Source organism: Sinohyriopsis cumingii, chromosome 2 (genome assembly GCF_028554795.1).
Source record: "Sinohyriopsis cumingii isolate HCF-2022 chromosome 2, ASM2855479v2, whole genome shotgun sequence".
NCBI classification, from domain to species: domain Eukaryota; kingdom Metazoa; phylum Mollusca; class Bivalvia; order Unionida; family Unionidae; genus Sinohyriopsis; species Sinohyriopsis cumingii.
This window is the reverse complement of record NC_142962.1, coordinates 82,784,511-82,797,698: the sequence shown is the minus strand read 5'-3', so window position 1 is coordinate 82,797,698 and position 13,188 is coordinate 82,784,511. Positions and strand designations below refer to the sequence as shown.

Genomic DNA, 13,188 nt, shown 5'->3' with positions numbered 1-13,188 from the left:
TGTTCTTTAAATGCTTTTTACCCTCTTGTTTATCTTGATGACTGTTCTTTAAATGCTTTTTACCCTCTTATTTGTCTTGATGACTGTTCTTTAAATGCTTTTTACCCTCTTGTTTGTCTTGATGACTGTTCTTTAAATGCTTTTTACCCTCTTGTTTATCTTGATGACTATTCTTTAAATGCTTTTTACCCTCTTGTTTATCTTGATGACTGTTCTTTAAATGCTTTTTACCCTCTTGTTTGTCTTGATGACTGTTCTTTAAATGCTTCTTACCTTTTTGTTTGTCTTGATTACTGTTCTTTAAGTGCTGATATACATTTAAATTAAAGTTACACTGAATTTTAAGTGAAGTTGCAGCAGTATTCACAATAAGCCTAATTGACTTCAAACCTTATTTTTCATTAATGAATGTGAGAAAAAGACTCCATAATTATGCATAGATATTGGATTGGAAAACTGAACCATTGGGATAAGAAATTTTACATCTAAAAAACACATGGCTCATTTAAGTGTCTGATACAATGTTCATTTCATCCCGGTTAAATTTTCCTGTCCAACTTTGATTCAGATTGTGGGGGATTCTGTTAATCTTAGACCACAGAAAATACAGAAAACTAGGTTTTGAATAAATTTAGTTTCAAACACTGGCAGACATAAATACTGTGCAGATTAACGTCATTATGAGTGATAATTAGCAACTGATGTGATATGCATATCACTAAAAATGGACAAAGAGATTTCATTGTATAGATTTTACACACACTACTCTTGCAGTGTTACTAGCACACTGCACATAATAGCATGGGAGTCATTGTTATATATGTATGTCAGCAGTGCCACAATTGTGAACTGTGATCCTATTCTTGCAGATCTGTATAACAGCAAGTTATTCTCTTCCATTTTTTAATTCCCTGACATTCCAGTTCTTGATGACCAAAGTATAATAATAATGAACCTTTATGTTCATTTTTGGATGCTATTACATGTATATATTTAGTCAACAGTCACTATATGTGCATTTTGTATACCATGGTACCAAATATTATTAGGTCACTGTGACCTGCATTGACTAGTTCTTTCTGTAATCACACCATTTATTGAGGAAAATGATTTGAGATGAATTTGATGATCAAGTTAAAGTAATCTAAAACATGGACCTTAAATATGTCAGATGGGGGGAGGCTGCAGTAGTTGGACTGGTAAAGCATGGGTTGCAGGTTTGATATGCGCCTATGCCAGCCAAGATAAGCTGATTTCATGTGTTCTTGGGAAAGGCACTTAGATGCCATTTCACTGTCATGATGTGGCTAATAATGTATTAAAAGCATCATGAAAATCTACAAATCAAAGCAAACCTGTTTTGCTTGGCTTCAGCTTTGTCCCTTTACATTAGAATAATTGTTAGTACTGATATGTTACATTTTAAATTTCCTCTTTGTATTCTCTTAATACTCTTTATTATATACCCATCAAAATACAAAAAGCTACTTTTATACATATCTGATACACATTGTGATTTCTTGCTGTCAGTGGAATGGAGGTCCTTAAGGAGGGCACACAAAATATGAGGGTCTCAGGTTATAGCCTTAATAGCCTATGGGTTAATCTTACCCTTTCCCCATCCCACCAACAAAAGAGTATGATTCCTTGAAAACATATAAAACTTGATTAAAAAACCCACAAATGATAATTTTTAATTCCCCAGGAAATTGTAATCATAATTGCAGACATGACAGATCTGAGCTTCACTATAAATATTTGAAGTTTATTTAAAAAATGAAAAAAGTCTCAGAGTAATGCACAATGAAAACCTATGTCCTATGATTATGTCCTAAGTCTCAAAACAAAGTTAATTAATTACCTCTTGCAATCTAAACCTTCCTCAGATTGCTTCCTCTGATTTCTGAAGATGTATTTATCCAAAGATAATCCAATGATGTCAGTGGACATCATTTCCTTTGTAATGTGGATATGAATTGCTATGCTGCTTCACTCCAGATGGAATCAGGTCACAATTAATACTTCCAGTTCAGTACCCACGAATGTAGTTCTAGTCTATTTTTAGAACATTTTTTCCTCTCTCATTTTGGTGGTGATAGAAGAGTTTTATTTATGCATTTTTGGTAGTGATTTAAAGGTAACTGTTTATTCTTGATAATGTGAGCTCAGGGTGTTGTTGTCTGTGTGTATTTCGGCGACAGTGCACAGTGAGTAATAAGGCCTTGGTGATGATCCGGAAGTGAAATCTGTGTTCTGTTTACATGCTGCTATGTTGACAGTCCAGCATCTCAAAAAAGAGCAGGTCAACCTTTGACGAGAACTTCACCCTGAAGTCATCTTTGAAGGTATTTTAGATTAACATATGATTTGTATTGATTGTCACACAGTGAAAAGGTCAGTACTGAGAAACAAATGTAGAGAACATATAGTAAATTTAATTGTGTTCTATGTCCAGATGGACTTGGTGAATTTTTTAATTAGCTCAGGCAGATTACATCCCATATATTCACTGCTGCATTTCTGCACTATATTCCTGTCATACAATTGTGCTTCAATCAATACTTAATGGCAGCTATTTTTCTGTTAAAGTGCTGCAAATTAAGTCTCATTGAAGTCTTTACACATTAGGTTTATTCCACATGAAACTATGCAAAAACTTTGTAAAAGTCCAGCTGAGAGACTCACAAGTTGTTCTTCAAAGAAGTACATTGAATATCATTAAATTTAAATTCTTAAAACTAAATTTTCTTGCCAAAAATTTGACAATTATTCATGGTGAAAGATATCACTATACTGATTTGTTCCATGAATCCAAATGAAAACTAGCTTTATGACTAGTTTCCCACTGACCCTATTCTTTGCCAGCTACTCTAGATATTTTTCAAAGCATCAACAAAAACAAAAGGAATAGAAAAAAGAACAAAAAAATGCATTTTCTTAATGTTGTGACCAGTCCAGATTTAATTTTGTTCACAGGTAACATTTTTAGATGTCATGCTTATTAAGACCCTTACTGATTCTCCCCTCATTATTAAGTACCTAATGGATATAGATTGAAAGACATAATTTAATGGCTGTGTTTGCACATTGTTCATTAATATCATTATTAAGTATCTAATGGATATAGATTGGAAGACATAATTTAATGGCTGTGTTTGCACATTGTTCATTAATATCATTATTAAGTACCTAATGGATATAGATTGGAAGACAGAATTTAATGGCTGTGTTTGCACATTGTTCATTAATCTTGATCAGCACAAAATTTATTGCAAGTTATATCAGACCAATGAATATTATTTAAGTAACTACCGGTATACAGAGTGCATATTTAACTATTGCATAACAGCAAATTACGAAAATACAGGAAATGTAACTTTGGATTATGTTAGCCTTTCATTTCCACATTTTTCCAGTGCACAGTTAGTGAGTTGATTCTTTATCTGAGAGATTCTGTAGAACCGTAGTGAACTTTGCTGGAGCCTAATTATAAAGTAATTAAATTGTCAATCAAGCAGTACTGCCTCAAGCCTTATGATGCTATTTCTCCCTATTGGTTTTTCAAATGGAATGGTCCAATTTCAAAATCTATTTAAAATGTGCAGTATTTGCAATGTTTGAAATTAAGTACAGAAACAGTATTGAGCTTTTGGCAAGTGAAAGTTTACTGTTGTGTTCTTAATATATTCATAAACAATTCCTCTCTTTGGAGATTTTTTTATTATTATTTCTGATTATATCTCAATATTATTATCCCAAAGTTTGAATGCAGTAAGTATATGACGATAAAAGAGAGTGGCCAGTATGTGTTCAGCCCACTATTGTTAGGAGAGCCCTGCCTTTTAAACACATGTTTTCATCTAATCTTTTCTGAACTTGTCTGTAAAATTGTATAAAATTTTGGCACATGTTAAATGAACTATACTAATTTCCTAATGGTCTGGTAAAAAGACGCAGTTGCAGCTTTTGATATGACATTTCATTCAACATGACGTTACATGATCAAGCAATCTTGTTAGCTCCACATTATTCTTCATATCAGAGATCCATCTTGAATACAGGCTCTTGTTGATATGCCTATTGATGACTGTTATATTAAGCCATACTGGAAAGACAGTTACACAAGGAAAGTAGATTCTCTAGAATATTAATATATATATTTACATTTATTTTTGTTCTGTGGACCATCAAAGACTGGAAGAGTTTGCCCCAGTATTATGTACACACCGGCTTTCTGGAAGAGTTAAGGTCTAAACTCGGGACTAATTCTGTGCACACACAACATCAACTTTGATTAAACTTCTTTGTTAAAATAAGCTAGTTGCCAAAGTTATCACAAAATTTGTAAGGTTGTAGACTACAGTGTTTTCTCACTGAATGAAGTGACTATGCATCTCTTAACTGGCAATGCATTTCTGCAATTTTGATGTAAGTGGCCATTTCAAGTAACACGAATCAATAAACAACCGCTAAATAGAAATTTGTATTTTAAGCTACAACACATCATGCTTTGTAACTTAAGCAAAATTTTTATAGATTAATAAACCATACAGAATGTTTTCAAAAAATTACACATATATGTTCGGAAATTATATATGGCAAAGTTTGTTGTGTGGTTTATTTCTCTTTATATTTGTTAGGGTTGCCATTTGTTATGAGACCTTTGGTTTGGTTTGGTTTGGTTATCATTATTTAGGAGATGATTGATCACAATGTTATTGCTTGGAAAAAGGAAGTAATAAAATATGAAACTGATGGATGGAATAACAAAATTCTGAGCAGAGAGATAGAATAGAATAACATGAGCTCCTGTATGTAAAATATAACAATTTAATCATTTACATAAACAAAATGAGTTTGAAAATGACATTTGAATGATACACTTTCTCTTAGAAATAGAGTAAAAAAAGGTTAAGTGAAATTCAGTTAGTTTTTCTATTATAATAATAGAACAAATTTCATACATATAACTGAGTGACTGATCTAACTCAAATTGTTGGCATGTCAGCATTACCTGGTTGCTTCCGTTCTTTTCCAGATCACTGTTGGTGATAGGTTTGCATTGCCCTATACCTTCTCTCTCTACTCTTCAGGTCACCAGCCATCTGGGTTACAGTATGTGCTCTTTTCCATTGTCCACTACAGATATGTAGCTATTTTTTCCTTCAAATAAAAAATATATATCCTAATTCTCACAATTCGTATCAGAGTAATGCATGGAATTCTTACAATACATGATTTCTGTTATGTCTGAATGAGGTAATTCAAACAAATTCATATAATCCATAAGTTATATAACATTTGACAAAATGCATGCAAACCAATAACTTCTGAACTTGAGGAAAATTGAAGTATGAATATAAAATAAATAAATTCAACAAATAATTACAAACTTACATCAAAGAACATATTGTATGCATTGAGACTAACCTTGTGCTTCATTGAGACTTGCCCTTACTATGCAGCTGAATCTCTCATTCTTGTTTACTCAACTTTCCAACACTCCCCTTGGGCAATCTAATGGGAAATACTTATTATTTCCCAGAGCTAAATTCTGGCTTGGATCAGAGGCTTGGTCTCTCTGACTTTGGAGGGGGCTTTACTTAAACCTTGAATTTTGTCTGGCAACACACTTTGCTTAGCTCAGCCAATAAGGATTACTTTCTCTAAGTGCCAAAAATTTTAAAAACTCCCATTGAGGTCAGAATAATCCTCTCTAGTCTGGTCTGCCTTTATTAATTATTCTGAAAAATATCATTTTATGACACCTGTTTTAAATGACCTAAGATTTCACAAAATTTGTGCACTGGCTTGTCTCAGGTTTGTCATTCCCTTTACATGACCTTACACTGACATATTTGTTGGGCCGTAATTGAACAGACTCAAATTAAAATTCAGTTCATACCAAAACAGAGCAGATATCATCCCTCACAGTCAGCAGTTTATTGTGAATCTAGCCCATTCATCAAACTTTGTGTTTGTGTGTGACACTGACCATGTCAGAATGTACCGTGAAATTACCTACCAAATTTTTCACAATTATTTATATCCTGAAAGGTTTTTCTTCTAACCTATTTCTTATGAAAGTTACTGAGAGGCTGAGCTTGTGCCTGTGTTTCGTACTCTGAGTGTTTTGAAAGTAAGGGGTCTGGTTTGCTATATACACATTGAGATCATTTTACAGAAAGATTCAGTTCTGTCTCAGCTCTGGTATGTAGAATAGGCCTGATGCACTGTAATAGTTGACAAATTGATGCAGCAGTCATGGTGGCTAAGTGGCTAGCATGTTATACACATTATGGAAAGGGTGCAGGTTTGAATCCTACCATCAGATCAGCCCAGTTCAGTTACCGTGGTGTGAATAGGACAAGGTACTTTACTTCAGCTTTCTCAGCACTAAATAACTATCTGTGTTGCGGTGCAATAAAATACAAAACCAATCCAAATATCAGATACCATACCAATCCAAATACCATACCAATTTATGTGGTTTTGTGACTTCCATTATTTCTTTGACAGGTATCTACAAGTCCCATAACTTTCATCTAATTAGGATGGCTCTAATATCAGCATCTCAGCCATGTGTTACACAGTATTAATGATTTTGTTAATTTCTCTGCTATCTCAATCCAGTCTTATCAATGTATTTCACCAGCTGTTTTTCCGAAGTCTGATACATAGCCATTCCTCTGAACTCTGACTTCCAGAAAATGAGCAAGAACCTGTCCCAATAAAGTTTATTGATTACTTTTTATGTCATCGTCATTTTAGTTTGGTTTAATCTGGATTGTTGTTTTAAATTGTTTGTGAAAGTGAAAGAAATATGTTTTGTTCTTGACAGTTTTGGTCCTTGATAAAAATCAGGTTACTCTATTATCTGATAGATCATTAGTATATTTTTTCTAACATTTTTAATGCTTAGCCAGTAAGGTTGCTATAGGTTTCAGTTTCACAAACATTGCAGAATTTTCACATAAATACTGATATCTGTAATTCTGACTTTTCAGCATACGATCTTTCATGCTTACTGAATGCATTTTCATGTTCTTTTTTTTCCTTCAAATTATGAAAATTCTGAACATATCTTTTGTTTTCAGTTTAATCAAATGGACCTGTAGATGTGCAGATCTTGTGAAACCAGATATCAAGCATGTTTGATCAGCACCAAGTTAAATTACATCTGCTGTAATTGTTATGTTGTGAATCAGGACGTAAACCTTATTAAATAAAGCAATCAAATATACCAATCAGTCTATCATTCAGTAAGTATTGATTGGATTACTGAATGAAAAGTACAGTATGACAGTGATGAAGAAAGAAATTTGCAAAATTTCCACCCTGACAGTTTATAATTATATTTTTGTTGTCGGGCACTACAATGGATAAATTCATTTCTGCAGAAGAAAAAAACCCTACAAAACATTGAATAATGAATAGCATCAAACACAGGGTCCTTTGAGGTATCAGTGCCTCATGGGTCTCTTTAAATCATTTTTCCTTAGAGAATTTGAAGAAAGTGGCATTTTTGCAATCACATAATGTCTTTTCCTTCTATCTTGGCTCTTTATTACAAAATTACATGTATTTGTTTCTCAGGGACACAACATGTGGTCTGGAGAGACATCAAAATACATGTACAATTTTTTTCTGCTGTTGACCTGTTTTACCACATCAACGAACCCACCTAACTGACGGATTCAGCCATGCAATAGCAAGGACTTCCCTATTTCTGCTTGGTATGTATTGCATAATTAAAATTAGTTCCTCCAACAACAAAAGAAACATTTCCAGCTAAACTAGCAACATTTTTCTTTCTCTTGATCATGAACTAACATTAACTACTATATACCTGTATATTCACAAGTCAGATCTGTCTGGAAACTGCATAGACCCAGATGTGCTTACAGATCTGGGTCTTTTCAGTTTCTTAGGAGTAATCAGCAGGACAAATATAATTGTCCTTGATCTGCTGGAATATTATGTGGCAGCAGATCAGGTTCTATTTTGTTTGTAGTTGGACCCAACTTAGAGCAAGTAAAGGCAGTACTGTGACTAAAGCTGCAAGAGGCACTCTATTATTCAGTTGATTTGTTTTCCAATTATTGCTCATTAAAGACTTTTACCCTATGTTTACCATTCAGTGTACAAGTTTCTTACATTAAATTATATGGGTAGACATTTTCTCAGATCAGTAATGGAGTAGGTACCCCCAAAAAAAATGATTATCTGAGCTAACTGGGAGTTAACAGTAGCTTTTTTGCAGATAATTGATTGTCTAAGAGTGGCAATGACATGGAGAAAAAAGTTATAGATCTGCAGAAATGCCTTTTTCTATGGACTAATTAATTCCCTGTCTCTAATTACTGCACTGTAAGGTGAGTTGTTGTTGTAGGCTTAACACCATTTTTCAGCACATGAGAAGCAGGTTTTCCCATGAAAGAACCATTGACCTACAGGACGCTACTGGCAAGCTTTCTCACATACCCAAGTAAGCCAATCCTGAGACTCAAACCAATGCAGACAGAATTGAGGCAGCAGCGATCGATAAAATTGAGTGCTTTAGACCACCCATCCACCAAGGGTCCCACTGTAAAGTGTGAGGCATAACCTAAAGAAAATGTTCACAATGGGCCAGTGTCCACAGTTGTAACATTTCTTGGAAAACTTGCAGTGTGACTTTGGAAAGGGTTCATATCTGTGTTTAAGTTGCTGTTATTGATAAGTGGTTGATAAAGTGACCCAGACTGTTATTGATAAGCGGTTGATAAAGTGACCCAGACTGTTATTGATAAGCAGTAGATAAAGTGACCCAGACTGTTACTGATAAGCGGTAGATAAAGTGACCCAGACTGTTATTGATAAGCAGTAGATAAAGTGACCCAGACTGTTATTGATAAGCGGTAGATAAAGTGACCCAGACTGTTATTGATAAGCAGTAGATAAAGTGACCCAGACTGTTACTGATAAGCGGTAAAGTGACCCAGACTGTTATTGATAAGTGGTAGATAAAGTGACCCAGACTGTTACTGATAAGCGGTTGATAAAGTGACCCAGACTGTTATTGATAAGCAGTAGATAAAGTGACCCAGACTGTTACTGATAAGCGGTAGATAAAGTGACCCAGACTGTTATTGATAAGTAGTAGATAAAGTGACCCAGACATGGTGAATACTTATCTGAATTGATTTTATTCTTCAAGAACACCAGCTTGCAGGCACCCCCATCCCAACATATGAGAGATGTTACATCCCACATCCTAATTTCCATTAAGACAAAATAGATTCTGATAGTGGTCAGGGGAGTAATTTACATCCAATTGATAAAACATTGTTGCTGGAACTATAGGTGCCATCCATACAATGAGATGGTTCTAGTTGTTACCATTGCCCAAGGTATGATGAGTTATTTGTCCAAGAAATAGTTCTGGGTGTGGCAGAGAAAGATTTAACAAATATAAATCAATACCAATACTGATAATGTTGTCAGCTCCCAAGATTTCAGCTGGTACTTTTCTTGGTCTATTAAGTCGTATTCCATAAGACTTTTATTTGTATCAGATGATTTGGTCTTCTTTGTGTCAAATCTCCCAAACTGGAGAGAGAAAAAAATAACCCCAAAACATTATTTGAAATATTGTGCAAAAGAAAGCATGTGTTCCTAATCCTCATTAAAAAGGTCAGAAATTTAATTATTGTTTGTTTAGAAATGAGTAATCACCAGAATAACAGGTGACAAAATTAAATCTGCTTTTAGCATTTTTGGAAAATGAAATTGATCAATTGTTTATAACTTTTTTTTCACCATCTTAACAACATGAAGATCTGCTTGACATATCACTGTGCCCAGTTAGCATAATGAGCTAAATTTCATTTACCTTCAGTAGCTCCATCACCTACAGAAATTCCTCCTTTCAGTTGAATCTGTGCTGGAGATGATCAAGATAGGTCTTCATGCCCAGTTAGCATAATGAGCAAAAATTCAGTTACCTTCCCGTAGCTCCAGAAAAAGAAGTGTAAGAAATGTATTTTCCTTTCTCTTAAGCTCACCATTGATATTCAGCCTCCACCATCTCATGGTGGATGGTCATCACAATCAAAAAAATCTTGTCAGTCTCTTTTCAACTGAAACATATCTTTTATGAAACTGAAACCCCACAATTTTGAAACTGTCACAGCTTAATGGGCATATCTAAATCATTCTCCCTTGGAAGACTAATGAAGGCAGCATTTTGGCAATCCCATACTTCTCTTTCTACCTCCACTCATTAGCACAACAAAGCAAAGGCATTTTCTCTCTGGGACCCATAGTTGTGGCACAGCATGTGGCTGAGAGACATTTTGTAAAGTGGATATCTCCCTTAACAGTGAGTACACTCCATTTTCCCTGATTTTGATTAGTTCAATATATCATCTTAACATCTAACAGACAAATTCAGCTCAGAATATCTATGGGTAAGCTATTGCTCCAATTAAAACATAGTTCTTTTGGTGGTGGTGGGTAAAAATATATATATTTTTAAATTATGCAATACTTGTCCATCACTACTGTTGAATGCCTTCTCCCCACCCCACTTGTGTGTACTGGCATAATCATTGTCTGCATGAAAATGGTGATTGTTTTTACACCTGCGCTTTAGAGGTGAATGAGTGGACCATGTCTTGGTGACATTTCTCCACTCATTGGGAGGATTTATTCACAATGTAAGGATGGTGTTTTCTGAAGTGAAAAAAGTAAACTGTACAAATGTGATGATTAAGTATTGCATAACTATAATTAGTTTTACCCCACCCCAAAGCACTTATGAACAGCATTCAAGTCTGGCATATCACCAGTCTAACAGAGCCACTTATGTTCAGATTTAAAGTCTGACATCTACCTCTACAATCTCACAGAGCCACTCTTGTTCAGCCATCAAGTCTGTAATCACAGTAATCTCAGAGCTACTCATGTTGAGCCTTCAAGTCTAACATGTCAGCAATATTGCAGAACCACTCACATTCAGCCATCAAGTCAGACATCTCAGCAATCTGAAAGAATAAATCATGTTCAGCCTTAAATTCTGACATACTAGCAATCTTCCAGAGCCACTTGTGTTCAGAATTCAATTCTGACATGTTAGTATAATCATCGAGAGCTATTGATATTCAGCCTTCAAGTTTGATATATTAGCAATCTCACAGAGCCACACATATTCAGCCTTCATGTCTGACATAACAATCTTACATAGCCACACATATTCAGCCTACAAGTCTGACATATTAGCAATCTTGCAGACCCACACATATTCAGCCTTCAAGTCTGACATTTATTCTAGTAATTTTTTCTTCTAATCTATCAACAGGACTTTGCTTTCAGGTTTTTTACTTCATATTTTTTAGATCTAATTGATCAGGTGATATGCAACTTTCATGGAAACCAGTTTTACTTATTTAATTAACTTTGTTACTGTCCTTCTTGAAAAGAAAAGAATATTTTTGCTTGAGCACTGTATTTAAAAGATACTAATCTTTTGAACCATTCATTTTTTAAAAATAAAGAACAGTGACTTGGCATTTTTGTTTCCTGGTATCATTTGAATTTTATTCTCTTTCCTCTAATGTACATTTAAATTCATTTACTTCCAAGGGATTTATAGTCTTTAAGTAAGACTCTGACAAACTGATTTCTAAGATATGTTTGGAGCTCTTAATATAATTTTCTCATGTTCCCAGTAATCTCTACCATGGAGTAAATGAACAATCTGATAATGTAATTTAATTGTCCATTATTGTTGGCAGCTGTCTGTTTCCCAACTATGGTCTCCAGATATTTATTTATGCTTGAATACTGCTGCAGGTGAAGGTAAGGTCAAATTCCACTATTTTTACACTTTCAGTTATTAGAGTTCTTGTGCATTTGTCTGATTTTGCTCTATAAATGATAATTGAGCAACATATATTAATGCACTTTTTGCTTGAATGTCTGTTTAAGATGTTCATTTCTCTCTTTAGAGGTGAAGTTCACAACAAAACGCGGTATTTTGTACCGGTATGCCAAGAAAGGGACTGATATGTTCAAGCAAGTTGTTGTGCCCAGAGCAAAGTGAGCAGAAGTGCTTAGGCTTGCACATGAGGGTCTAATCAGAAGCCACATGGGCGTGGCAAAGACCAGAGATAGGTTAGTGAGAGAGTTCTACTGGCTAGGTGTGTATGGGGATGTTCAGAGGTTTTGTTTGTCATGCGACAAGTGTCAGCAGGTGGCACCTAAGACCTCCCATTGCCCAGTGCCTCTAGGAACCACCCCACTGATTGACGAACCTTTCTTGAGAGTGGCGATGGACCTGGTAGGTCCAATAAAGCTGGTGGCAGAAGGCAGTAATTGTTATATACTAACGATAGTTGATTATGCCACCCAGTACGCGGAGGCAGTGGCCTTGAAGAACATTGACTCAGTCACAGTGGCTGAGTCCTTGTTAGTAGTTTGGTCGAGAGTTGATGTCCCAGAGGAGATACTGACTGACCGGGGAATGCAGTTTGTGAGTCAGATGATGGAAGAGGTAAATAGATTACTGTCTATTAGACACCTGACAACTACCCCATATCACCCGCAGTGCAATGGTTTGGTGGAGCATTTCAATGGGACATTGTAACAGGTTCTGAAGAAGCTCTGTGAAGGTCGACCCAGGGATTGCGATCGATACCTTCCCACAATACTGTTTGCGTATTGAGAGGTACCACAGGCAAGTTTGGGTTTTTCGCCTTTTGAATTAGTCTATGGGAGGACAGTCAGGGGACCCATGGCTGTGTTAAAACAATTATGGACAGATGAGCAAGCATCCGAGGAAGTGCGAACAACATACCAATATGTTGTTGATCTCCGCAACAAACTGGAAGAAGTTTCTAAATTGGCTCAGGAGAAATCTCTGTGATGCAAGGGAGTGTCAAGCCAAATACTACAATAAAAGGATGAAGGAATGTCACTTCGAGGTGGGTGACAAGGTTTTGCTGCTGCTACCGTTAGAGCACAACAAACTTCAAGTCTCATGGAGGGGACCATTCATGGTAATGGAGAAAAAAGGTGGGAAGAACTACTGTATCCAGGTAGGAGACAAAGAGAAGCTGTATCACGTAAATCTCCTGAAATGTTACCGTGAAAGACAAACACTCACAGAGTTCATGGTTGCTATGGTTGTAACTGAAGAACTCGATG

General features: G+C 35.4%; 1 long non-coding RNA gene across 1 annotated transcript in view; it reads right to left on the bottom strand.

Moving 5' to 3' along the window:
• The window catches only part of LOC149805289 (uncharacterized), a 40,577-nt gene extending 29,567 nt beyond the window's left edge, over window positions 1-11,010 (bottom strand). Inside the window, exons 1-2 of the long non-coding RNA XR_016414849.1 lie at window positions 10,877-11,010; window positions 5,015-5,163 (exon numbers count right to left, since the gene is read on the bottom strand). This is a non-coding gene — a long non-coding RNA (uncharacterized LOC149805289). The remainder of the gene's footprint in view (window positions 1-5,014; window positions 5,164-10,876) is intronic.
• Between the last annotated feature and the right edge of the window lie 2,178 nt (window positions 11,011-13,188).